Here is a 14410-nt window from a genome sequence, read left to right as displayed (position 1 = left end):
ACTGGTTGATTACACTTGAATTAGGCTACCTGAATGTTTAAATGTTTCATTTGTACTTCTAAAATGTTTGTTAAATGAGTTTAAATGTAGGCAATATTGTATACATGTTAAAAGGGTGTAAAATATTCTGTATTGCTGTACTCATTGAGCATAAAGGCCAATGTCATGTGTACTGGTGGTTGTATGGAATACTATTTTACAAAGGTTTAGAAGAAATGAAAAAAGTTAATATTACTCATAAATTAAAACAGTTAATATTACTCAAATATTGGTTTTTAACTGTTTAAATGTTGAATTATTTCTACTAAATTTTATTTGTTAATGTACCAGATGCAATTACTCAGATTTACTTAATTTTTTTACTTGCATTTACTCAATTCATACAGTATATTTATTTGATTTCACAGCTTTAAAATGTAATAACAAATTTTGTGTAAAAATGTTTCACCAAAAAAAGTCTACTTTCTTGTCAAGACATCCCAGGTTCATATCCGTGGATGAGCCCTGCCTGCAAGCGGCAAGCTGTTTAGACAGTCGTGGCCTAATGGTTAGAGAGTCAGACTGGTAACCCGAAGGTTTCGGGTTCTATTCTCAATACAAGCAGGAAATGACTGCGGCGCCCTTGAGCAATGCACCTAACCCCCAATCGCTCTCCGGGCGCTACAGCAAAATGGCTGCTTTTGGTGTGTATGTCACTACCTTGCAGTGTGTGTGTGTGTGTGTGTGTGTGTGTGTGTTCACTACTCACTGCTCCTAATGTGTGTGCACTAACTTGGATGGGTTAAATGCAGAGGACAAATTCCTCTGCATGCTAGTGTGGGTGGCCATCACGTCACTTTCACTTGTCGAGCATGGAGGGTCTATGGACTTTGGTGTCCTCTGTCAGATTGGTCCATTGGTCTCTCTTCATCAATCTGGAGATAGTAATAATAGTACTAATAATAGTAACTTGACAACAACAACAAAACACAAAAGTTTCTTAATAACAATAAGAAAGCAGGATAGAGATGATGTACAGCAGCAGCTAACTGGACGAGCGGGAGAGGCAGTGGAGCGGTTTCCAGGAGCCATCATGTGCTTTGGCAGTGGGTAGTGTGACGAGTGTTGCTGCGGGCCACAGGACGACTGGATGCGTTACGCTCCACTACATCTCTTCTTCATCTCTCCCTCTGCCACTGCCGCTGTGTGTTCATTGGTTTTGGATGAGTAGGACGAGGAGATCTGAGTTTATTAACACAATTCTGCCATAAGCAGCCAAGGTGCAAATGTGGACAAAAGCAGCTCAGTGTAAATGTAAAGTTGATGTGACAAATACATAAAAGACAGGTATAAAAAGTGAGAGAGAATCTTTATGAACATGTGCATGGAGGTGGAAAGAAGGGGCTCAGAAATAAACATACACGTGATGCAACAGCAGCAATAAAATAATTGAGTTTGGCTCACTGACACACACACAAGGAAATCAGATATAAACTTATAACACAGCATGTGTGCTGTATCCCACATGAATAAAAACAAATAAACAAAAATACTTTCACAGGAAGTGAATCATCTCCTCAGCCTCCAGGTGAAGCTTTTTCAATCCACAGTTGAAGGAATATTTCACCCAAAAATGAACATTTTGTAGTCATTTATTCACTTTTCTTCTGTACCACACAAAAGGAGACGTCAGTATCGAAGACTGTTTTCCATGCAATTACAATGAATAGTCACTGAAGCTTTTAGGTCACAAAAGCACCTTAAAATTATTTGAAAAAAAAAAAAAAGTCACACTGTACCTTTAAAATGTTATTCATTATTCTCTGACAATTTCTGTTCACTGTAATTGCATGAAAACAAGCATGAAATTCATCTTCAAAATGTTTACTTTTGTGGTCCCACTGTAGAAATAAAATCATACACCATTTTCATTTGTGGGGGAGCTATCACTTTAAGGTATATGACTCATTACTAAGACATCAGGCCAAACTATTTTTTAATTCTCTCTCTTTCAATCTCACCCTGAGACTAACATGCTCCTTCTGACCTTGACGTAAAAGGGAGTGAAGCAGTAGATGCTTGTAGCAAGGGAAAGATTGATCACAGACCGAACTAGAATGAACAATGGCGTATAGCTCTCCAAACCCATGCATCTTTTGTAGATATGTTAAAATTGCATTAGAAGCTCTTTAAATCCCTTAAGGCCGAGTGAACGAGAGCAGAGCGAGCATAGAAACATACCAACAGAGAGGACATCGCTTAAATGTGCACTGTGCACAGCGTGTCAATAGTAATTTTCAGTGCACTATATGTAATGCTTGAAGCTAAAGTAAATAATTAAATCTTTTTGCAAACTCTTGCATCAGCACAACAAAGATGTGGTTTGTGCCATTGCAATTATTCTGCCACAGCCATCTTAGGAAAAGCTGCAAAAGGACTTTTACAGTCTAATTCAGCAGCTTTGACTGGGAAAATAATGCGTCTGACTTGTTTAATAGCTAATCACAAGTTCATTACGGCTCTCTCATTTAATGTGACTAAAGAAATGGACTATAAACCAGTTAGGATTATTTCTCATTGAGAAGCCTGACCGATCCTCCGGCTTGCCATTATTTCATAGACACTTTCATAGACACGGGCTCTATTACACCACTCATCTTTTTTCTTCTCTTATTGCCCTTCAAAACACATCCGCTAGAGGACACGGTGTCAGTGACACGTGCACACCCAGCGTCGGGCCGCAGTATTGCACTGGTGCAATCAGAAACCCCCTGCTATCAGAGTTAATGAGTCGTTTTGCTTGTGCTATTACTTCCGCTTGCACACCATAATTTATGGGCGCTTGCCTGGCCTGTTGCAGTCTTGTCTGCATGGCCAGCCTGGTTCAGCTAGCCCTGCCAATGTTTATCTGCAGCGGCCAACTGAGTGTGTATGAGCGGAAGTTTGTGTGGGTGGCTGAAGGAGATGCATTGTGGGATGAGCAGCAAGTTTAAACTCGATTAGACCTCAAATCTGTCGCAGGTTATTAGTGCCGTGTAACTAGGCCAAAGGAGGTGTGAGTCATGCTGGTGGAGTGATAAACTGCATTTGTACACCGTGTTGGTAACCAAAAGGTTGCAAACCCTGCAAGCTATGAGCTATTAGGAAATGTGGTCTTGAGCAAAACACCTAAAAGGAGAGTTCAACCAAAAATGGTCATATCATCGTTTACTTCTTAACCTTTAACCTTGTGTTGTTCCAAAACTGTTTGAGTTTCTTGCTTCCATGGAATGCAAAGGAGTTGATGGCTGTAAAAAAAAAATATATAGCACAATTAAAATGGTCCATAAAATTCTTGCACAATTAATTTTATTTTAGAAAATGTTTATTTTAATACTTTTTAAAGCATGAAAAAAACAAGACGAACATGATGAAAAAAAGAACAATGTCCTTATAAATAAGAACTTCTGACTTTTGATATTTGACTACGCCACTGTTCAAAAGTTTGGGGTCAGTAAGGTTTTTAATTTAATTTTATTTTATTAATACTTCTAGCAAGGATGCATCAAAAGACAATACAATGTTACAAGAGATTTCTATTTCAAATAAATGCTGTTCTTTTGAACTTTCTATTCATCAAAGAATCCGGAAAAAAATGTATCATGGTTTCCACAAAAATATTAAGCAGCACAACTGTTCAACATTGATAAGAAATGTTTCTTGAGTAGCAAATCATCATATTACAATGATTTCTGAAGGATCATGTGACACTGAAGACTGGAGTAATGATGCTGAAAATTCAGCTTTGCATCACATAAATTACACCTATTAATATATTAAAATATCAATTTGATCAAACAAATGCAACCTTGGTGAGCATAATAGCCACTTTTAAAAGACACAGATCCAAAACTTTTGAACGGCAGTGTACACTCAAAAGTAAATACTTTTGCATGCTTAAAATAAGCACTTAAAAGTACTGCAATGCTTTTTTTAAATCAAGTACAGGATTTTTGTACATTGTTCACCACTGCGTATACTGCAAGTATCTGCTCAGATGACTGCATAATGTTTGTGTCACAGCAACTGTAATCATTAGTAATGGCATTATCATTAGTATAATTTATAATGTGACTGACACAAGACCATTATTGACTGACCTCCATACATGTGAAATGACACTCAAAGCCATCACTCTGTAAGCAATTCTGCCAACAAATGAGCTCTCTGCGGCCTGTGAATAAGGCTGCTGTCATATTGTTATGAAGTGACCTTAATCATAATCTCTTATTTCACTCCGTCATTAGTTAAATTACTGCTGCCATGGCAACTAAATGTTGAGTGGACACTTACTTATGGGCCAGTGTTGTTCCTTCTGTCCACTCCTGTATTTCCTCCACAATCCTTTGCATCCGTGCCTGACTGGGTGAAGTGTGCTTGTTGCATATGGCAGTGATGGTCCCTATCTCAGATGACAGGAAATGACTTCTAGCACAGCTCGTAGCGTTGCATGAAAACCTGCCTGCATGTTGATCTTGAAGCATGACCAGATGAAGAGTTTGCTGTAGGCTGGAACAGATACTGTAAGGAAGCTTGAGGCAACACAAAGATGGAGGTCTTTACCTTTTCTGTGGTATTTTTGTGTGACCCTCAAACATGGCTTCTGTCTGGACTTCTAACAGCCTCTCTTCTGAGGAGTTCTAATATACCTGGAAAATAAGCATTCCCATTCATAACAATTGCTCAGCTGGCCACCATTTTATCCCTTTTTTTTTTTAAGCCATAAATGTCATGCGACTAATCACTCTATATGTGGCTCCTTGCCACAAACAGTGAAAAATACAAGTCTATTTCACACAGTTAGTATAGTTACAATAGTAAACTTGTCTTGAGCATCAAATCAGCATATTAGAATGATTTCTGAAGGATAATGTGACACTGAAGACCAGAATAATTTGTGATCATATTTCACATATCTTTTTATCAAATAAATGCAGCATGAGAGATGTATTCCGTTGTATTTTCTCCATACAGACCTACTTTTGAATGGTCATTAATAAAACATGCCTTTTGCCTGCATAATGGGGTAATTTTGGCATCTACCAGCAGGGACTAACTGCTGTTATTCATGCCTGTAATCCTGGCATGATGTGAATACGCTTTAAACATCAATCATGTTCTGATTGGCTGTGATTGTGTCACAGTATTTTCTCTGCTCTCTCCTACATCCTGCAATGGCTTTGTGAAGAACGGCAGCATGCTTGCTCTGACAGGCTTGGACAGAAACAAACAGAGCCTGCACTCCAGACACTGGTAACGGATGAGAGGATGCTGGAGATAAGCCGTGTGCCCTGTTTACACCTGGGATTAAAATCCACCTCGAGTGATCTGATCACACGTGGTCAGGCGAGACAGATTTCTGTTCAGATTTCATGCATCTCCAGCGTACCTCCAAATGTGGGTTCACATTTCAGCGATCGCACCTGTCGTGCCGTCCACTTCTGATCAGATCACTCGAGACGGATCTTAATTCTACAGTTATACCTGCAACAAACAAATCAAAGACTTAGACAAGAATCTTAAGAAATGAACATTGATTAGTCACTCGAGTTATGAATAAAGGGGTCACACTTTATTATAACACAACATCTGAATAGTGACACGGTTTTGTCTGTTTATAGCCAAAATATATGGCTGGTAAAAGCAGCTTTAATTTTCATTAATCAACTTAATTCAGTTTCTTTCCAAAAAAAAAAAAAAAGTGCCAAATATGTGCTTTGTGTCCACACCGTTCATTGGGAACTCCATTTAAAAATAAATAAATACATGCCAATAATCACTTGAAATTGCATTTTATGTTAAATTATGAGCATGCAGGCTAGCCCTTAGAGGAAAATTCAGAAGGTTATTATGACAAGACAAAATGACAGCCCGAGTGTGTTAAGTGACACGTAAACAGGGAATCGTGAGGAAAAATGCTCTTATTGCCCAGATCAGGGCATAAGTGAAAAAAAAGAAACTTACCAGCAATGTCACAATTACTTCTAAATGAAGTAAACCACTTTGCTATTCAATGCACATGAATATAAAGCAAGTTTGGTAAAACTAGCATGCTTGATATCCAGTTATTTTAAAGTACTCAAAGAAGCCAAGTTTGTTAGCCGTTAGCATTACCTGAAGAAGAGCGAACCAACCTACAGTAAACACCTAAATGTGACTGTACCACAGTTCAATTTAATATTAATTTCCGTCATTTATGACAACGCTTTCCTGCCATTGAAGGAAATTTCCGGTTTTCTGTGTTTTCCCGATAGGGAACGCTATTACACATCTTTTGAAAGAGTACAGATCTCTGGATCAAAAACACAGACGAAAGAAGCAGAAACAAGCGATAACATAAGCAAGCGTAAGTGATAACGCAATCATCAACCTTATACAGCATATAAATCAAAACTGCCTAATGTTACAGAATGAAATGTCCAGGATGAGATATAGGACTGTGGAAGCTTTGGGGGTTCTGAATCCAATCTGGATGTAGTCTTTGACAAAAACAAGTTTTTATCAGCTTTTTGCTCAATGTTGCTTTTTTATTAAACTTATCCACATTTATCCAAGTGTTGAAAAAATTATAAAAAGCATGATGCTAGAATAAAAGGGGCTTTTTTTTGTTTAAAAGCAGAGGCTCAGTTCTTTCTTTTGATTTATTGCATGTTCAGATATTCATATTCATACAACAACAACAAAAACTCTGGTGGGGAAATGTGCCAACTTTAGTTAATATTTTGTTTTGTCATATCCATTAATTTTACTAAAATGCCATATAATTTAAGTCAATGAAAATATAATTTGATCAATAATTTTTTTAATTTAATTGGCATGCAAAAAACCTGTCCATTTGTTTGTCGCTGACAACTATTTTTGTTCCTATTTGACATTAATATTGCATACAGCTAATGAACAATTACTTTGCGGTGAAAACTACTTTGACAATAATCTTGTAAATTATATAAATATTTTATGTAAACGTAAATAATAATGTTATTTATTAAATTGCTGTGAGTGGCCACTATTTTGCAAATGCAATAAGCTTCTTGAGCCTGTGCATTACAGTGGTTTTATCATGGCTAAGATACTTTAGGCTCAACAATAATTCATAACTATAAAAACACGTTAATGCAGCTTCTCATGTCTTATAGTTGTTATTTGAAATCCTACTTTAAAATCACTATTGTCAGAAGTATTGCAGTGGCTGAGCAGATGTTGTAGAGCCCTATTCGATGCTGTGTAACAGGAGTTACAGGTGAACTTCCTCCAGGGATCCAAACAGCTGTCGAAAGGGTGAGGAACATGAACGGGGAGGAATTAGCCTACAATCCATCCCAACAGACCTGGGAAAAAAACAGAAACGCAAACAATAAACCAAGTACAGTGAACATGAAAGTAATGTGGGAGAGAGATAATGAGAATGAATCAGAACAACAGACAAATCCACATAACAGGATTGGTTTTATGAGTGCTAAATACCCGCTATCATGCCGCGCACACGTTCAGAGGATGAATGGCGGCTTAGTGACACGATCCAAACCTGCGGCGTGTCTGCGCACCCTTTGGAGTCTAGAGGTGTGAAAGGCCTCCTGTGAATTACATTGCCTTTCTTATTGGATTGTGTGTATTGACAGACATTGCAGACAGATGGCCATTTCGCAACGCTCTGGCGATGGACGTCGCTAGCCACCCCCGCAAGCATATGTACAGCAAAGACAATGACACGCAAAATGAAAATAAAAACAAAGAAATATGTGTGTTCTTCTGTCAGTCTCGCTTTGTGAATCCTTTCGTATTGAATGAACAGATCAAGTTAAGCCGATGATATCGTCCCGTACCATCGACCGCCGTGCAGAAAACACCAGCTTAAAATGAAAGGCCTCATGGTCACCGATACAGGTGTAATTTCCGCAGTCAATGTGAATGAAATTAATGAACGATGTACAAAAGACAAACATCCCCAAGGGTATGAGAGATCTTAGATATGAGGGCTTTTGTTGATGTTTTTCCACTGTAATCCACAGCTCCGCATTCGAATCCCGTATCAGTGAAATATATGTGACCCTGGACCACAAAACCAGTCACATGGGGCAATTTTTCTGAAAGCTGAATAAATAAGTTTTCCATTGATGTATGGTTTGTTAGGATTTGACCATACTTGGCCGAGATGCAAAAAAATAATAATAAAAAAAAAAATAATCAGGAATCTGAGGGTAAAAAAAAAAAAAAAATAAATAAAAAGAAACATTGAGAGAAATCATCTTTAAAGTTGTCCATTTATGTTGGCGGTTGTTCTGCATTCACTCACAAAAATAAATGTTTGATATATTTACGGTAGGAAATTTACAAAATATCCTCTGTGGAACATGATCTTTACTTAATATCCTAATGATTCTTGGCATAAAATAAAAATCGCTAATTTTGACCGATACAATGTATTGTTGGCTATTGCCACAAATATACCCGTGCGACTTGTGACTGGTTTTGTGATGCAGGGTCACATATCTGAGACGCTGCTTTGTTGATTTAAACAACGATGGATTTATTTTTACTACCGGAGCATGTTCTTACAAATCGCCTGATAACCTATGATCCTTCTCTTTCTGCCATCAGCCTCTGTCGCCACTAGAGAATGAGAAAGAAAGTACATTTAATCTTGTGTCTCAACTTTTTTCTTAAGTAGTTGTTTGTCGAGTTGCCATAATATTATGATGACTTTTTACCATTATTTTGTATTTTATTTTTACCTTTGTAACCATAGCATCCACAAAAAAAAAACCCCACAGTGTTATTAATTGAATTAAATCTCCACTACCATTGCCCATAGCTAGGATTAGGGATTTGAATTTGCACCTAATGACAAAACACTTGAGTACATGAATGCAGGGATCAGTGTGTGCAGGTAAAATGTGTTTCATAACCAAATGATGCAGTCTCAGTGTTATATCGGGTATTTCAATAACCTGTTTTTTACAGTAAGGTTTTATTATCAGGTCAACAAAATTTGTGACAAAGCAATAGTTTAAAGAGAATCTCGGTAAAACTTTATTTTAAGGTGATGTAGTTACATGTATAGTAATAACAGTAAACTAGGGAGAGCATTTTCACATTTGGCTCCAAAACTCTGGAATAGTCTTCCTGATACTGTTCGTTGCTCAGACTCGCTCTCCCAGTTTAAAACTAGATTAAAGTCGCATCTCTTCAGCCAGGCATTCATATAATCCTACAGTTCAAACTACAATCCGTCCTCTAGCTCATAAATGCCAGAGGAGAACTGGCCCCCGACTGAGCCTGGGTTCTCCCAAGGTTTTTCTTTTCTCCATTAGGTCACCTGATGGAGTTTTAGGACACCATTAGGTCACTTGATGGAGTTTTTCGGTTCCTTGCCACTGTTGCCTTTGGCTTGCTCAGTTGGGGATATTTTGGGGATATTTTATTTTATTTTATCAATCAATAAATTCCTCTTGAAACAAACTTTGTTGTATTATTTTAATTTAATACTGTGAAGCTGCTTTGATACAATCTGTATTGTGAAAAGCGCTATACAAATAAACTTGACTTGACTTGTCTTAAACTATGCATAATTACAATAAACTAAGTAACCCTAAATCAAACCCTAACTCTATAAGTAGGCTACATGTAGTTAATATTACTCCATAATTATTTAAGTCATTACAATGTAACTACGTCACCTTAAAATAAAGTGTAACCAGAATCTTAAGCAAGTTAATTAACATGTTTCTGGCCTTGTATTGAAAGATGAACTTGATCCATATCTACAGACTTTAGGGAGGGCTTTGGCCAGTAAACAACACCTTAAACCAACCAGAACATCTTAGTAATACCCAGAATTCACATAAGAATCCATAATTTACCTTAGTAAAACTTAATGTAAAAATGTAGCCCTGGTGTTCTAGTAATGAAAATAAATGCAGTTACTATGGATTTTTGGCAGAAAGTGTAGTTACCATGGCACTTTTTTTCTTTTCTTTTTTCCGTAATGCTTGATAAACCCCAAAGGTTGGTTGTTGCTTGGTAAACAAAATCATCAGACAGAAGAGCACAAGACTGTGACTTATTATCACTGAAGGCTTACAAAAGCTTGTACTCCAGCTACACTTTAAGCTTTAAAGGGATACTCCACTTTAAAATGAAAACTCTGTCATCATATACTCACCCTCATGTTGTTTCATACCTGTATGAATTTCTTTCTTCTGCTGAACAGAAAGGAAGATATTTTAGAAGAATATCAGTAACCAGACAGTATCTGGTCTCATTGACCTCCATAGTATATTTTTTTTCCTACTATGGAAGTCAATGGGACCAGAAACTGTCTGGTTACTGATATTCTTCTAAAATATCTTCCTTTCTGTTCAGCAGAAGAAAGAAATTCATACAGGTATGAAACAACATGAGGGTGAGTATATGATGACAGAGTTTTCATTTTAAAGTGGAGTATCCCTTTAACACTTATTTTAAGCTTTGTGTATGCATAAGACCAGTGGTTCTCAACCAGGGGTGTGTTTCCCGTACAACAATGTAACTCGCTGAATTACTACCATAGTACGATTAATTGTTGAAGAAACTAACCAACTAGTCACGACTGTCTCCCAAAACCATAGTAACATGGTCACACTTCTGTCATTTGAACCACATTGGTTCAACAATGTAGGAGTGTCGATAAATGACGTCACGCGCAGGTAGAGGAGTAATAACTTCTGCTAATAAATCTATTGGAGATCTCCGAGATTCTGCTGTAACAAACACAGAACCCATGGTTTCTGTTCCATGGAGCCTTTGAATTTTGTTTTAGACAACTTTGGAGTTTAAAAGGTTGAGAACCACTGAATTAGAGGATTCAACAGGTACAACAAATGATCATGATCATTCAGGTCTTTTCTGGTGGATCTGAAATCCTGCTGACAGTCTGTTTGTTTTCACAAGAACCTAGTCATAAGAGAGAAGCAAATTAAAACACTTACAAGATGAACATTCATCATAGAAAGCATCATTTCTGACTGAATAATTTTGATATATCTCCATTATATCTGTCATTTACAGCCTATAATTGCGTCGTCTCAAAAAACATCAAACTGACATTTTTCACTGCAATGTCTTTATAATTTTCCCGATTTCCTCTAAACGAATATACTGTCATAAACAACATTATCTTCGAGATATATTCATGCTATTCTTTTTCAAATAAATGTTTGAAAGATATTCTCTGATGCGTACAATAACAAATGCATCTCCATTTCTCTGTCTGGAGTTCAGTGGTTTGAGAATAAAATACTGATGGGCGAGAGCTACAAGATCAGCAACAATAAATTCATTCATCAAGAACAGATTGTCGAGGTGTGATCTGGGGTCACGATCAGAGCGTTACTCTGAATGAAAATGTGCAGAATTTAAAATGACATACAACCACGCATGGCATTTTTATTAGGAAGAGCCAAGAGTCCACGCGAACTACACCAATAATGACTTAGCGAGGTGATGATGGTTAACTCATTCAACTCTGAACTCATGAATCAATGAATATGTATTTTTTTGTAGTTTAAGCAGCAGCCTTCTCAAACACTAAGGAGTGCTAATGTTAGATGAGACCAATTTGCATACTACTACAAAGTATGAAGAGTACATACTGCACTGATTTTGTACATTTGGATGAAGCAAGCCAGTTATAGCCCAAAAAGGAAGTGCAGAATAATCCACCTGAATATGATATGCCATCCAAGCACCTTTGACCTTTTCAAATGTACTACAATTTGGGACAGACTAGATAAAAACCTGTATATTATAAAAGACGAACCTAACCTTTCATATGTCATCTTCTAAATGTATCTAAATAAAAAAGTAAAACAAACGCATTGATGAATCGTGAGCAGCCTAAAATCGATGAGTTCGTCTGAATATCGGCACTTTTACAAAATGTTACAAACTGTATTGGGTTTACTTTACATTTTCTGTCCTGTCATTTCTATAATATAATTTAAGGGGTAAGAGGTGTGGTAATGAAGCTGAAATTGTGGCCGCTGTAGATGAGGAGAGCAATTTAAAGATGTCATTTCGGTCCAGTTTTCTGCTTTATAGCCTTTCCTACATTTCGACAATCCACACAAAACCTGTTTTCATTTTGCTTAATTTAAGTCTCACTCTTACATAAGTCAATTTATTGATAGCTTTGCGAGTACAAATAGGCATTGTGATGTGACAGAGATGGTACATTTTACCATCTATTCAGTGAATATGGCTGTGCAATCATAAACCTTACAAGCGAGTGCTTTTGCTCATATTTGAAATCACTATTAAAATACAGAAAAGGCCAATAGAAGGGCAATGATAACAGACCGTAGAACAGACTGACTTGAAGTGATTTTGCTAAACAACAGCAATTGGTGTCAGCGGCAATGGTGACTGATAGGGCTGTGCTGAAGTTAATTTATTTACACCGTTGTTAATCTCATTAGTGTGTTTCTTTCCTTAGAGGTCTTTCATTAGGCTGCTGAAAGTTAATTAATGACTCACTCCCACACGGCTCGCAAAAGCCATTTTCTTACTTCTCTAAATAACAATTACAAAGGATCCCCTTTATTATGAATGAATGCTCTCACAAAACACTTTCCACCTCCACTTTCAACAAATGGCTCCTAATGCACCTTTAACAGGGTTGCTAACTCTGCACAAATTCAGCATTACAGAATTTCTTCAATCAAGGATTAGGAATTTGAAACCTTTTTGCAAATGTTCAATTCCATCAAAGCTAAAATATAAGATTTTTTCCTAGACACCTGACTATTTTTCTTTCAAATGGCTCAGAATATTTTATGTGGGAGGAAAAAGTCATGCATTAGCATTGAACTTGGATTCAGTGCCAAAAGGAAACACGTTTCTAAGCTTTATAAATAGTCTCAGTTAAAAACACTATGGCCTGGATTCACAGACAGGGCTTAGATTAAACCAGGAGAAAGCCTTAGTTAAATTAGGGACAGTTTTAAAGGGTTAGCAGGGAGTTAGATTTACAGGAGATCTGACCAATCATAATCCGCCATTTATGTCCAACAAAGCAGTCAGGAAAATTAGTAGATTCACATCGGTGGATTTGACTATTTGCTACGCGATATATTTTTCACGGCATGGCTTGTCGGACATAGCAACAGTAACTAAAGGGGGCGGGTCTTTGCGAACAGTCAATTACTCCCCCTCATGTCGTTCCAGACCCGTAAGATCTTCGGAATCCAAATGAAGATTTTTTTTGATGAAATCGGAGCGATTTCTGTCCCTCCTCTGACAGCTACGCAACTACAACTTCTTTGATGCTTCAAAATGTTCATAGAGAGATTGTAATTCTCTAATCCACATGAATTGACGACACGATCACTTTATGTGATGAACAGATTGAATTTTGGATTTTATTCACATATAAACATTCATCAACACATCAGCTGCAGAAGCTCAAGCATGTTCACTTGACGTGCAAGAACCAATGAGGGTCATTCTCGTGTTACGCAGCACGTTTGAGCTTCTGCAAGAACCAATGAGGTTCATTCTCGTGTTATGCAGGACGTTTGAGCTTCTGCAAGAACCAATGAGGTTCATTCTCGTGTTATGCAGGACGTTTGAGCTTCTGCAAGAACCAGTGAGGTTCATTATCGTGTTACGCAGCACGTTTGAGCTTCTGCAAGAACCAATGAGGTTCATTCTCGTGTTACGCAGCACGTTTGAGCTTCTGCAAGAAATAATGAGGTTCATTCTCGTGTTACACAGCACGTTTGAGCTTCAGCAAGAACCAATGAGGTTCATTCTGGTGTTACGCAGCACGTTTGAGCTTCAGCAAGAACCAATGAGGTTCATTCTCGTGTTACACAGCACGTTTGAGCTTCAGCAAGAACCAATGAGGTTCATTCTGGTGTTACACAACACGTTTGAGCTTCTGCAAGAACCAATGAGGTTCATTCTCGTGTTACACAGCACGTTTGAGCTTTAGCAAGAACCAATGAGGTTCATTCTCGTGTTACGCAGCACGTTTGAGCTTCAGCAAGAACCAATGAGGTTCATTCTCGTGTTACACAGCACGTTTGAGCTTTAGCAAGAACCAATGAGGTTCATTCTCGTGTTACGCAGCACGTTTGAGCTTCAGCAAGAACCAATGAGGTTCATTCTCGTGTTACACAGCACGTTTGAGCTTCAGCAAGAACCAATGAGGTTCATTCTCGTGTTACACAGCACGTTTGAGCTTCTGCAAGAACCAATGAGGTTCATTCTCGTGTTACGCAGCACGTTTGAGCTTCAGCAAGAACCAATGAGGTTCATTCTGGTGTTACGCAGCACGTTTCAGCTTCAGCAAGAACCAATGAGGTTCATTCTCGTGTTACACAGCACGTTTGAGCTTCAGCAAGAACCAATG

General features: G+C 37.7%; 1 long non-coding RNA gene across 2 annotated transcripts; it reads right to left on the bottom strand.

Moving 5' to 3' along the window:
- Positions 1–539: 539 nt before the first annotated feature.
- Positions 540–13962, bottom strand: LOC309511217. Of its 2 annotated transcripts, none has more exons than XR_014210527.1 (3): positions 7483–13746; positions 5408–7346; positions 540–4667 (listed from the first exon to the last, which is right to left on the bottom strand). It is a non-coding gene; the product is annotated as an uncharacterized lncRNA (long non-coding RNA). The 2 variants fall into 2 exon arrangements; XR_014210526.1 differs by adding an exon at positions 13769–13962 and having other exon boundaries at positions 552–4667; positions 5408–13501.
- Positions 13963–14410: the final 448 nt, after the last annotated feature.

This window comes from Leuciscus leuciscus (genome assembly GCF_965113295.1).
Source record: "Leuciscus leuciscus genome assembly, chromosome: 12".
NCBI lineage: Eukaryota > Metazoa > Chordata > Actinopteri > Cypriniformes > Leuciscidae > Leuciscus > Leuciscus leuciscus.
The sequence above is the reverse complement of the archived record's forward strand: the minus strand, read 5'-3'. Positions and strand labels throughout refer to the sequence as shown.